Below are 13,920 nucleotides of genomic sequence, written 5' to 3'. Positions count from 1 at the left end.
CCTCTTTCACTTAGCGTAGTATTTTCAAGGTTTCTCCAAGCTGTGGCATGTATCTGTCCTTCATTCCTTCCCACTGTTGAATAATGTTCCATCATGTGGAATGACTTCATTTCATATATTCATTCAACAGGTGATGGATAGTTGGATTTTTTCCACTTTTTGTCAGTTATAAAAATGCTGCTGTAAGTATTCACGTACAAGTTTTATCTGGATATGTTTTCCCTTTCCTTCAGTGTAAGTGGAATTGCTGGATTATGTGGTAACTGTATTTAAATTTTTGAAAAACTGCTAAAATATTTTCCAAAGTGACCATTTTACGCTCTCACCCACATTGTATGAAGATCCCAATTTCTTCATACTCTTATCAGCACTTACTATTGACTCATTACTGATAACAACTAAAAAATCCTGATACATATAACTTTTTCTGGAGCCATCCTTGGATGTGTGAAGTGGCATGCCATTATGGCTTTGATTTGCATTGCTCTAAGAAGTAATGATGTTGTGTATATTTTCATGTGATTATTATCTATTTGTATAACTATTTTGAAGAAATATGTATGTTCAATTTTTTTTTTTTTTGAGACGGGGTCTTGCTCTGTTGCCCAGGCTGGAGTGCAGTGGCACGATCTCAGCTCACTGCAAGCTCCACCTCCTGGGTTCATGCCATTATCCTGCCTCAGCCTCCAGAGTAGCTGGGACTACAGGCACCTGCCACCACGCCTGGGTAATTTTTTGTATTTTTAGTAGAGACAGGTTTCACCGTGTTAGCCAGGATGGTCTCTATCTCGTGACCTCCTGATCCGCCCCCCTTGGCCTCCCAAAGTTCTGGGATTACAGGCATGAGCCACTGTGCCCGACCATATATTCAAATATTTTACCAATTTTCAAATTAGTCTGTCTTTTTATTGTTGAATTGTAACAACACTTTATATATAATGAACAAAAGTCCCTTATCAGATACATGATTGCAAATATTTTTCTCTCAGTCAGTTTGCTTTTCACTTTCATTATGGTATCATTTGCAGCACAAATATTTTCAATTTATTTTTTCTTTAATCACTCATGCTTTTGGTGTCATATTTTAGAAATCACTGTCCAACCCAAAGTTATGAAGTTAGTGTAACGTTTTCTTCTATGAGTTTTAAGCTTTTACATTTAGGTCAATGATCCATTTTGAGTTGATTTTTGTACACGGTGTAAGGTAGGTGTTAAACTTCGTTCTTTTGCATGTAAACATCCAATCCCTTCACACTATTTGTTGAAAACACTATTCTTCCCCCATTTAATTACCTTGGTGCTCTTGTCAAAAATCAACCAACCCAATGCATGGATTTATTTCTGGATTCTCAACTTTTTTTCTATTCCGTTGATATTTATGTTTATCTACATATTAGTACCACATTATCTTGACTTGATAGATTTATAGTCAGTTTTGAAATTGGGAAATGAAAATCTGCTAACCTTGTTATTCTCAAAATTGTTTTGGCTATTCTGAATCCCTCACATTTCCTTATGAGTTGTTTATCTCAGCTTGTAAATTTCTACAAAAACAAATAGCAATTGAGTAAATTTACATTTTATGTGATGACATATAATCTGATTAAATACATATAAACATTACCAATGATGGGTGGGCTGAACGGAATTGAAGGTCTTCATCAATTCTGAGATACCAGGCTTCTGAACACTAGCCATGTTAAATCAGAATAAAATATCTACTAACAAAGTGGCAGGAATTAATCAATTAATTTAATTTAATTCCTAAAGTGGCAATTTACTTCCTTGGTAACATCAAGTCTCCGAGCCCTCTTCTTATTTGTCCATGGTTCATCACTGTCATCACCATCAAGCATTAATATTTCTATCTATTCATGATGAAGCTGTTTGCTCGGTATTCTGACTTAAGCTCACTTGGAAGAATAGTAATAATTTTTATTTTAATTAGAGTGACAGTAAAGGTTTTCTGTCCTCAGATGACAGCCACCTTGATCTACTCCTCTTTATAGAACCAGCATCTAGGCTCCGATATTTCATCCTTAAGGCTCTGATTTACCAGGCTAGTCCCAAAGTATGAAAAGGCAGTTTTATAACAGCTCCCAGATGACATTCATTCCGTTTTTCTCCCATTGGTTATTTGCAATACTTCTAAAGTTTTTCTAAAGATTCCTTCTAATTTTGTCACCAACCTTTTCTTTAAAAGCCCCAGAAAATGTCTCACAGTTGGCCACAAGGACCATCTTCTTGGTTATTCATTATCATCTGCTGTTTTCCTATTATCCAGTTATAGCTCCATGGAGACGTGGCTGAAGCTTCAGATACATAGCGGCTGAAAATGGTCCACATATCTCTGATGACAACTCTTTCATGTCAACTCCCACCTCTACTCCATTCTCAAGGCCACACACTGTTGAATTTGTGTTCTACTTCTCCAGGCCAGAAGTCTTCATAATAATAGTAAAAATGTTAGTATTATTATTAATAATAGTTATTTGTTGACTGTCATTTCTTCTAATTCCTTATTCACAGCTTTTAATGACTTTTTAATGGACCTCCTACCCCCTTCGTTTTTATTTACTTTTAGGAATTCTTTTTATATTGAATTTTAATCTTATGTTGACTTTTGATTTTGCAAGTAATTTTTTTTATGGTAGACTGGAAAAAACATATCTACTATTATTATCTATTTTCCATGATAAACTTTATTAATGATAGCCTTCATTAAACAGATGTTCTTAATTTTTAAGTATTCACAATTACCAATTTTTACTTTTATGTTTTTCCTTTTGCCATCTTGTTTAAGAAGTTCTTCATCACTCCTAGGTGATAAAGATTTTCTCCAAAATTTTTTTTTTTTTTGAGTTGTGTAGATTTATCTTTCACATTTAAGCCTTTAATCCATGGAGTGGCACTTTCTTTTATGGTGTAAGGTAGGAATTAAGCATTTTTTCCCCCATAAATTTAGCCAGTTTTCCTTCCTCTGTGATTTAAATCGAATTATAATATGCAAATGAGTATCACTTTAAGCAAGTGAGTATTATTTTATTAATTTACTTTTTCCTATTTTTTTGCCTCTTTATTTCTTTTGTTTTGGTATCAGGTTTTTCATGGTTTTTTTTTTTTTTTTTCTTTCTTTTTACAATGAATTTGCAATATATCTTTCCAGAGGAAATGCTCTCATTACTTTTCTTTTTAAAAGTATTATCTATATCTCTTTCATCTTTCCTTATGCTTTGGAATAAATGTTTCAATTTCATCAAAATGTTAAGATGTTTATTAAGGTTACATTGAGTTTATTGATGAAATCTGGAAACTATTGGCTTCTTTGTAAATTAAGTTGAATAATCCAGGAACATATTACAATCTTTCTATTTGTTTTCAATTTGTTTTTAGGTCAATTAATGAAGCTTAATACTTCTGTTGTAAAAGTGTTTTGCAATCTTTGTCAGATTTCTTTTTCTGGAAATATATACATATAAAAATCTATATTTCTGGGAATATAGATTTTTATTGCTATTTGAATGTTATATGTTTTATACTATTTTCTAGATAATTATTGTTGGTAAAGGGACACTATTGATTTTTATAAATTGATTTTATATCAGATAGCCTAATTATTCAACTAAGTCTAATATTTCATCTTGGGAGTATGCTGGATTTCCTATATAGATGACCATCTTACTCGAATCCTAAATTGTATTTGTCCTCTTCTAATCTTTACATTTCTTATTTCTTCTTTTTTCTTGTAGCATTAGTCAGGAAATTCAGTACTATGTTAAACAAGAGTGATTATAAAAGACATTATCTGATTCACAAACCTGAAGCAATGTGGTTTAAATTTTTTTTATTAAATATGAAATTGTTGTAAGTTTTAATTATATGATCTTTATTAAGTTAGGGAAGTTTCATTCTACCACTGATTTTCTGAGTTTATACCAAAAATTACATTGAAATTTAGTAAATGAATCTTTTGCAGCAATTAAAACAGTTACATGGATTGCAATAATTATTTGGCAGATAAATAAATCAAAAACTATAACATACACACACACACAACTGAATATTATTCAGCTTTAGAAAAGGAAATCCCCGGCGTTGGTTGAAAAACACCCTCGGCTTTGGCCGTGGCCACGGGTGAGATTCGGCGCCCAGAGCCTCACTGCGCGCTGCTCCACGTGCGGCGGCAAAACCCAGGCCCAGACAGGCGCAGCGGTTGCGGTAGCTCGCACGGTCTGGCCCCTGACTCCTGACCCCGGCTACCGACCCCTAACCCTGTCTTCTCTCCTCAGGACACTGGTCCTCCCACGCCTGAGACTGACGTCGTTAGGACCGCGGGGTCGGGGGTACTCGGCTGTTCCCCCTTTCAAATAAAGCTGTTTGTCTAAAAAATAATAATAGAAAAGGAAATCCTATCATTTGCTAAAACATGGATGGACTTGGAGGACATTATGCTAAGTGAATTAAGCCAGACACAAAGAGAAAAATACTATATGATCACAAATCTTTGTGGAATCATTTCTTTAAAGAGTCAAATATACAAAGACAGAGAATACAACAATGAAAAGATGTAAATCAGAGGATACAAAATAGTAGATGTGTAAGATGAATAAGTCTAGAGACCTAATGTACAACATGAGGGCTATAGGTAATAATATTGTACAGTATTTAGAATTTTTGCAAAATGGGTGGCTTTTAGCTGCTCTTGACAACAAAAAACAAGGGGGTGGGGTAAACATTTGAGATGATGGATGTGTTAATTTGCTTCACTATAGTAACCATTTTACTACCTATGTGTGCCCCCTAGTATACCATAAATATATACAATACAATTTAGTTTTAAATTTTAAACAAAATGCACACTACAAACTACAAAATATAGTTATATGATTAGTCTTACATGTGGTGATAGATAACAGGAATCTATAAATGTCTTATTTTGCATTTTCTTTCTTCAATACATATTAGCCTCATCAAAACTTTAGTTTTCTAAAACCTTTTTTTTTAGTTTTCTAAAAAGTCTTTTATAAGTTAGGAACCATCTATCCCTTGGAAGTATGGAAGAACTCAGCTATGAAGCTATTTGGACTTGAGGCATCATTTGAGGAAAGCCTGAAATTACCATTTCAATTTATCTAATGATTATTGGTCTATTTGGGGTTTTTACTCTTCTTGCTCCAATTTTGGCCTTTTATATTTTTATACAATTGTCTCTCTTCTTTCTAGATTTCAAATATATTCAAATGTATTCCTGTATAGCTGCTATAATAAAATTTGTATAATTTTTAAACCCTTTCTGTACATATATTCATTACATTTTTCTGTACCATATTGATTTTATATTCTCTTTTATTTTGTTCTATATGTCTTGCCAAAGATATCTTTACCATATGAATCCTTTAAAAATACATTTTTTGCTAATATTCTTTACATATTATTGGATTTACTTATTCATTTACTTATTAAATATTGATTGAGCCACCTGCCATTTGCTTGGCACTGTTCTAGGCACCCAGATTTAGCAATGGACAAAGCAGACTAAAATTTCTGCCCCTGGGGATTGCATGCTCATATATTCTTTAATTATGATTGGCTCCCCGCTTGCTTCATTGGTTTTCTTCTTCTGTTTGCTTTGTCCAACTTTTTAAATTGAATGCTTATTAATTTCCCTCTTAGAAATGCATGTGCATTGTCATTCAATGCTAAATCTATTATGTGTTTATCTCCTCTATGATTTCTTCTTGATATATGCTCTATTTTTAGCCTTTGATTAATTATGTTTAACTTATAAGTGTATATTAAAATATCATTTTAAATTTATTAGTTACTGTCTCTTCCCCTATACCCATATAGTAATTGAAGATACCTCAGTAGCCTCAGATATGTATCATCTTCACTTCTCTAGGCAATATATACTGTCTTTGCTTCTTTAGACAATAAACTTGACAGAATTATTTACTCATTCCTAATTTCATGTACTTATTTCGTGCACATTTCATGTGTGTGCATGTCTGTGTCTGTGTGTTTCTGCTAGAAATCATTTCTCTTCTTGCCTGAGTACTTCCCCCAAGAATTTTCTCGAAGAGGGTTGTATAGGGTAAACCTCATGAGAACTGAAAATAGCTTTATTTTTAAAATTTATCTTATTAAAAAATTTAAGTTTAATTTTGTTTAACACTTTGAAAATATTGCCCCTTTAGTTTTCCTTGTATTACTGTGGAGAAGCTAAATATTATATGATCTTTTTTTTTCTGAAAAATTTTAATATATTATTATTGCCATTTTTATTCTTATCATTCACCATAAGTTGTCTATTGTGGATTTTCCTTATCTAATTTTTCAGCACACTATAATATTTTTCAATCTGAGGTATTTCATTATCCTCCAATTTAATTAACTCTCACCTCTTATTTCATAAAATATATTTTCACCTCCATTTATGTCCTCTCTTTCCTTTAAAAAAAGCTTGTCATAAAAACGTGAAAACTTACAGTTCTCTTCCTTATATCTCTTAACTTAAAAAAAAAATTTCTATCTCTCTATTCCTTCCTGCTGTCTTGTGGTAGCACCCAAACCCCATACTCTAGGTCGGCACTATATTTTAGCTGGATACACTTTGCTATTTATCCTTTCTATTGAATTTTTAATTTTAATCATATTTTTATTTCCTGTGTGCCTCTTGAGTCAATTTTATAACTGCTGGGTCCTCTCTTTTCTTCTAGTATCCACCCTGTCACTCTGATGATGTCTCCTTGCTGTTATTGCTCCTGTAATTCACAGAAGCTCTCCTGTGTCTTGTCCTCTCAATGCAGATGACAATGGAGATTCCCCCCACAGTAATCTCCATATGGTCCTTTTTTTGGTTAATACTGCTTCCTATCTCTCCAAGATTGTTGACATTGTGTTGCTTTTGTGTATCTAACACTTCTCTCCTATGTTATATCACGAGGACAAGCTTCGGGAGACAGAGGCATACTAATTCATAATCTTGTCAGGGAGTAAAAATCAAAAGTATTATTTTATATCAAGGGTAGAAAGCAGGAGGGGCAGGGAGGTGGTGCATGAGTCCTGGCAGAAGATACCTTTCATGCATGTCCCAACGACTTCCTTGGACCTGATGAATATTGAAGACCTGGGACAGTGATGTAAAAATCAAGCAACAAGGAAATAAATTCCAATGACAAATAACATTTTGACTGAGAAACCATTATCCTCTTCCCCAGATCGGTATTATTATTTTATACTTACAAAGGCAGTGACTGAAAGATCAAAAGAAAATAGTCTTGCTCTCATCTAAGCAATCCAACCTAGAGGGTTTCAGAAGGCACATTGACTGATCCTGTGCAACTGAAGCCTTCAAAATTTGCTTTCTTCTTGCTTCTGTCTTCTTCCTTCTATTTGCCCTTATTTATACACATACACACACACACACACACACACCCCAATACACGCTTATTTCACCTGAATTCCACATTACATAGACTGACTTCCCAGGAACCGTGCACAGGTTGTCACTAAGGATTCTTCATTGTCTCCCACATTTTCTGCCACGTAATTGTAAAAAGCACCTTCCCCTGCATTCTAGAGGTATATGCAGTTATATATATACACACACACACACACATATATATATGCATGCTATTTAATAAAGTATTAAATAATAGTATAGCATTATCATATAATACTATTCTGTAATATTTAATAAATTATTCTCAGCTTATCTACATTATTCTATATACTATATTATTCTATATGTTATGCAATTGTCTCATACTGTTCTATACATTATATTCTATAGAATAATAATATAGTATATTATATTTAATAATACTATTATTATGTACTATAGTATATAATAAAGTAAAATTTAAGTTCACCTGGTTTTCTTCTGGTGTTTTCTAAAGGTCTTTGGCTATCTGTACATGTATATCATAGAAAATAGGATGTGGAATTCCCAGTGGCTTTTTGATGTTAATAGTGCTGATGTTAGAAACTACCAGTCCTGTTTCTTCAAAGCCCAGCCACACACTTCCTTTTTTCTTTGGGGACGTAGAGGAAAGAAACAGGGAGAGAAAATAGGTAGAGCCAGCTGTTGAGCTACGAGTTCTCAGGCAACTCTAACATAGTTTTCATCATGCCCTGCCAAAATGACAGATCCCTTTTTCATGTGCTGCTGAGGGAGGAGAACAGCAAAAAACTGAAGAGGTATAGGAAGCCAAGGGAGATTTCTGTGCTGGATGTGGACTGGTATGTATGCAGGCTCTATTCAAGCCAAACACTTTAGGAACATTATTTCATCTGATTGTCCCAACAGCACTATTAAAAGTTACATGTTATTATAAACTTTTCATAGATAGTAACACTGAACTCAATGAATTTCAATATTGTCCCGATTTCATGAGTAATAGTGGAGACACCAGGAATTCCTCAGAGGCATGTCTGAACATAAAGACTCTGTCCACTAACCACAAAATCAGAGAAGAAAGCATTCTTGCCCTAAGACAGAGCTTGTGACTCAGGGTTTGCCCTTGATTAAATATGGAAAGTTTACCTGTGATACCTCCGACTTGTAACTTTTGTTTTTGAGGCTTGATCTTCTTTCTGTAGTATCCGGCACCCCTCCATTTGTGCATGGAGGGCTCTCAGCTTATCTGCATTTTCTATAAGAGGACCATCTATGATAAACTGATTCTCACTTAGATGTTAGCTAAGAAGTTGTTTTTTGTTACTGTTTTTGGTTTGGGTTTGTTTGTTTTGCCTTTCCTAGAGAACCATAGATAAAAGGAGAAATTGTTTCTTTAATATTTGCTATTGTTTAATTCAAAGAAATGAATCTCTAAATGTAGAGTTTCCATCTCTTGAGCCTTGGCAAAGAACATATAGATGTTAAATTTGCTATCAACCAAATGAGGTGAAATCTAGTCAATTACCAATGCCACATGGTCTGGTTGGCACCAGAAGGCCTAATATCTGAGTACACAATAGAAAGCAAGTCAGGTGGTCTTTAAACAACACTCCCCTGAGAAAATCAAGGTAGAAATAAAGAAATCTCAAAAGTTTAGCAAGCGGATGTTTATCTTGCTAGATACTGTCAGTGTTTTCTGTAGCTACTTTTTTGAGCTAGCTAATGTTTAATTTGAGTAACCTTGTGGAAAGACCTGTTTAAGTGGCACTATCAAACAATAGCAGCAAGAAGAGAGATAAGAAGAAAGTAAAAAAGGATTATTAAAGAAATGCTGGGGGTGAAATTTATCTCTTCAAACAAATCAGGGTGTGCTAAGTTAATAGAAAAATGCTATAATGGATGGACAGATAGGAAACTTATTTTCCAGAAGTTAGAAGCATATGAGTGATTTTTACTCTGATTTGGTGGCAGGGGGTTGGGGAGAGGAGGCTGTGAATTTCAGAATATTATATTTATAATATATTTTCCAGGATACTGGCATTAAAAATACCTTTTTAAAAATATTATATAACAATGATGCAAAGGATGAAACTGAAGGGGAGGGACAGGATCTTGAGACTGCCTATCCTGAGCTTCTATCCATAATTTAGCTCTGTAGGAAGAAAATCTCTTTTGATCCCATTTTCAATTCTAGTATATCTAACAGCAACACTAGAATAAGATTTGACCTACTAAGTGCTCTGCTACATTGGAGTTGTTTAGATTCACCAGAGTATAAAAAACACACATAGAAAGACTAATTACAAAATAGAGGCTGAGTTTGTCTTTCACTATTTCTATTATTTGGTTAGTCCAGGCTCAGCCCCTAGATTCTGAATTTGTCAGACTTCTGGGCCCAAGCTAAGCCATCATAACCCCTCAGCCCCTAGACTCTGAAGTTGTCAGGCCTCTGAGCCCAAGCTAAGCCATCATAACCCCTGTGACCTGCACATATACATCCAGATGGCCTGTACATCCAGATGGCCTGAAGCAACCAAAGAACCACAAAAAAAGTGAAATAGGTAGTTCCTGCCTTAAGTGATGACATTCCACCACTGTGATTTGTTCCTGCCCCACCCTAACTGATCAATTGACCTTGTGACATTCCTTCTCCTGGACAATGAACCTCAGGAGCTCCCCATGCAGCACCTTGTGACTCCCACCCGTCTGCAACAGAAAACCTTCTTTAACTGTAATTTTCCACTACCTACCCAAATCCTATAAAACTGCCCCACCCTATCTCCCTTTGCTGACTCCTTTTTTGGACTCAGTCTGCCTGCACCCAGGTGATTGAAAAGCTTTACTGCCCACACAAAGCTTGTTTGGTGGTGTCTTCACACGGACACACGTAACAGAATTTAGATGCAGTAAAAATTTCCAATGTGTTCCTGAGATTACTTTATTACAGAAGAGTATTAATAATGTGCATGTATTGATGCTTTATTTGTACTGTTTTTGAAGCAAAAGAGTTGAAATAAATAATTCAAGATTCTATTTGACCAATCAGCTTGTATTTTTAAGGGCTTAATAAGTACTGCCTCTGAGGAGATTGAGAGAAGGGCTGTCAGAAATGGGTAACTTTTCTTCAGGTGTTTACAGAAGATGAAGGGTGGCAAGACAGGCACCAAGCAATCGGAATGGTGGAGAAAGATGCTGTGGCTTCTGACTGCTTGCCTGTGGTCTTTCGTGTTAACCAGCAATACAAAATTACTAGACTTCTCCATAGAGATAAAGGACCATGAAAACAGTTTGGACCAGGCATGGTGGCTCACCCTTGTAATCCTAGCATTATTGGAGGCTAAGGTGGGCAGATCACTTGAGCTCAGGAGTTGGAGACTAGCCTAGGCAACATGATGAAATCTCATCTCTACCAAAAAGTATAAAATATTAGCTGAGGTGGAAGGAGGCTTGAACCCAGGAGGCAGAGGTTGCAGTGAGCCGAGATCGTGCCACTGCCCTCCAACCTGGGTAACAGAGTGATACCCTGTTGAAAGGAAGGAAGAAAGGAAGGAAGGAAGGAAGGAGGAAGGAAGGAGAAAGGAAGGAAGGGGGAAGGAGGGAAGGAAGGGGGGAAGGAGAAGAGAAGGAGGGAAAGGAAGGAGGGAAGGAGAGAAGGAGGGAAGGAAGGAAGGAAGGAAGGAAGGAAGGAAGGAAGGAAGGAAGGAAGGAAGGAAGGAAGGAAGGAAGGAAGGAAGGAAGGAAGGAAGGAAAATAAAATAATTTGACCAAGTAACTGTGTGTCCCAATTGCTTAAAAGTTCAGATACACAGACTCCACTCGATATAAAATAAATCAGAACATCTCTTGGTGTTATGGGCCGAACATGTGTAACCCCCAGATTTATTTGTTGAAGCCCTAACTCCCAGTGCAATGGTGTTTGGAGATGGGGCCTTTGGGAGGTAATTAGGATTAAATAAGGTCATGAGGATGGGACTCTTATGATGAGATTAGTAGTCTTATAAAAGACACCAGAGAACTTGTTCTCTCTCTCTCTCTCTCTCTCTCTCTCTCTCTGTATTCACACAAAGAAGAGTTCATGCGAGCACACAGCAAGAAAGGGATGGTCTACAACCTAAGAACCTAAGAGGAGAGCCCTCCCCAGAAACCGACCATGCCAACACCCTGATCTCAGACTTCCAGCCTTCAGAACTGTGCGAAATAAATTTCTGTTGTGAAAGGCAGGAGTTTGTTGGGAAATGAGTTCCTAGTCTTTTTGCCTTTACTTAAACTACTTTGGCAAGATGTAATTGGATTTTTCCCCCCTTGTCTCATTGCCCTCCAACCATTGAGCTATAGTCACACCTGCTTCTGTAGAAGGGTGAATACAACCCAGGAAAAAAAAGAAAAAAACAGATTTAATCACATGAAATTTCCCCCGACCTTCGCCAAAAAAGAGAATATGTGTTGAAATCCTAACCAGCCAGAATGTGTCCTTATTTGGAAATAAGGTCTTGATAGAGGTCATGAAGTTAAAATGAGGTACACAGTTGGCGTTAAAACTATCCTAAAAAAAAAAAAAAAGGCAGCAAATCAGGTTACTTTTCAAAGGAGGGTAAAAACAAGGCTCAGGACTATCACAGCTTTAGTAGCTCAGATATGTTCATATACAAGCCACATTTTCTTCAAAAATACCCACGATTCTGTGTTTGCTGGATTATTAGAAATGGAGTGGGAGGATAAGCCATAATAAAAGTTCAGGCAGAGTGAAACAGTAAATAGTATGTACAAATCCCTGTAACTTAACCTGATACCACACGTTCAAGTTGTGAGAGGTCTCTCTTGGGCATGCTTTATACAGACACTAATCCCATTCATGAAAGTTCTGTACCTATGACCTAATCACCTCCCAAAGGCCCCACTTTCTAATGCCATCACCTTGGTGGTAAGGATTTCAACATATGAATTTGGGGCTAGGGGATGCAAATGTTCAATCCATAGTAGGTTGTGAGTCTGGAGAAGCAACAAGACTTCCTCAGTCTGAGCTTGGGCCCTACTCAAGTAGGCAGGTTTCAGTGCCTTTCGTAAGAAGGAATACGGATCTATTCTACCTTCATTTAACTTAAAGTCATAGTGGTGACTCTTTCAGAACAACGGAAATCTATTGTTAAGGAGGAATCGAAGTTTATCAGTTCAGAAACATAAAACAGCCAGGAATGTTCAGAAGGTAACTCTAACTAAAATAATTAAGCCCCTTCCCTGGAAGTACCATGATATAGTTTGGATCTGTGTCCTCACCAAATCTTATGTAAAATTGTAATCTCCGATGTTGAAGTTTAGGCCAAGTGGGAGGTGATTGGATCATGGGGGTAGAGTTCTTATGAATAGCACCATCCCCCCTTGCTGTTGTATAGTAAGTGAGCTCTCACGACATCTGGTTGTTTAGTAGTGTGTGACACCTCTCCCTACCAACACTCTCTTGGTCCTGCTCCTGCCATGTGAGAAACCTGTTCCCACTTTGCCTTCCACCATGACTAAAGGCTCCCTGAGGTCTCTCCAGAGGCAGATGCTGCCATGCTTCCCATACAGCCTGCAGAACCATGAGCCCATCAAACCTCTTTTCTTTGTAAATTACCCAGTCTTGGGTATTTATCTATAGTAGTGTGAGAATACACTAATACATACCACAATGCACAGAAAGTAATATCAAGCAGTCTTACCTCAAAGAGCAGGAAGAACATTTGAAGAATATTTGAAGAAAACTATGTGATTTTCTTTTCCTGCACTATTGTAGTTCAATTCTTCCTTGAAGCCTATTCAAAGGTGAGGATGGAAAATAATCACTCAAGAGATCAAGGCAAATATCATCCCATACAGAATAGCCCTTTTCCATGAGCTTGCCACTATTGTAGCCTTCAATTTTACATGACTTCTGGTCAAACTATATAAATAATTAAAATATTTTTGCTTTAAAAGCTTTGGTTAGTCTTTAGGCTCAATGTAGACATCTAAATTAAAAGTTGTAGGGCAAATACCCAAAAGAGTAGGGGTTCTGGTATCAGACAGAACTTGATTGAGTTTGAATTCCATCACTCTTGTGCAAGATATGCAGCCTCCCAGAGATCTAATCATCTCATCTGTAAAATAAAGCTGATTATATCGGACCTCAATGATTTATTGGAAGGAATACATCACATTACACCTGTAAAGCTTTGAGCACAGTGTGTGACACAATTAGTCATGAGTAAAATTAATATTAACTCTTATAAAGAAAATCGTATTTTTGAAAAGAGTGCTAGGTAATATGTTAAATAAAAAGGCTGAGAAAATAGTTGTGTAGGACTGCAGAAAAAAAAGAAATCATTTTCTATTAACCACTCCAATTTATCATTGAGAGAAGGATTTGGCTTGATAATGAAATTTCTAGAATAAGCAAACTCTAGTTCTTGACAGAACTTTAGAATCAGAATCTTTCAAATGATCAAACCATACCATACCATAGACTGGGCGACTTGAGCAACATGTATTTTTCACAGAGCTGG

The 13,920-nt window shown here is 36.1% G+C and overlaps 1 non-coding gene across 1 annotated transcript; it reads left to right on the top strand.

Annotated features, from left to right (window-relative positions):
* Window positions 1–4,094: 4,094 nt before the first annotated feature.
* LOC119627788 (small nucleolar RNA ACA64) lies at window positions 4,095–4,206 on the top strand. Its single transcript, XR_005244019.1, has one exon. It is a non-coding gene; the product is annotated as a small nucleolar RNA ACA64 (small nucleolar RNA).
* The last annotated feature ends 9,714 nt before the right edge of the window (window positions 4,207–13,920 follow it).

This window comes from Chlorocebus sabaeus, chromosome 27, assembly GCF_047675955.1.
Source record: "Chlorocebus sabaeus isolate Y175 chromosome 27, mChlSab1.0.hap1, whole genome shotgun sequence".
In the NCBI taxonomy this organism is placed as follows: Eukaryota; Metazoa; Chordata; class Mammalia; order Primates; family Cercopithecidae; genus Chlorocebus; species Chlorocebus sabaeus.
Note: the sequence above shows the minus strand (reverse complement) of the source record. Positions and strands in the feature narration are given on the sequence as shown.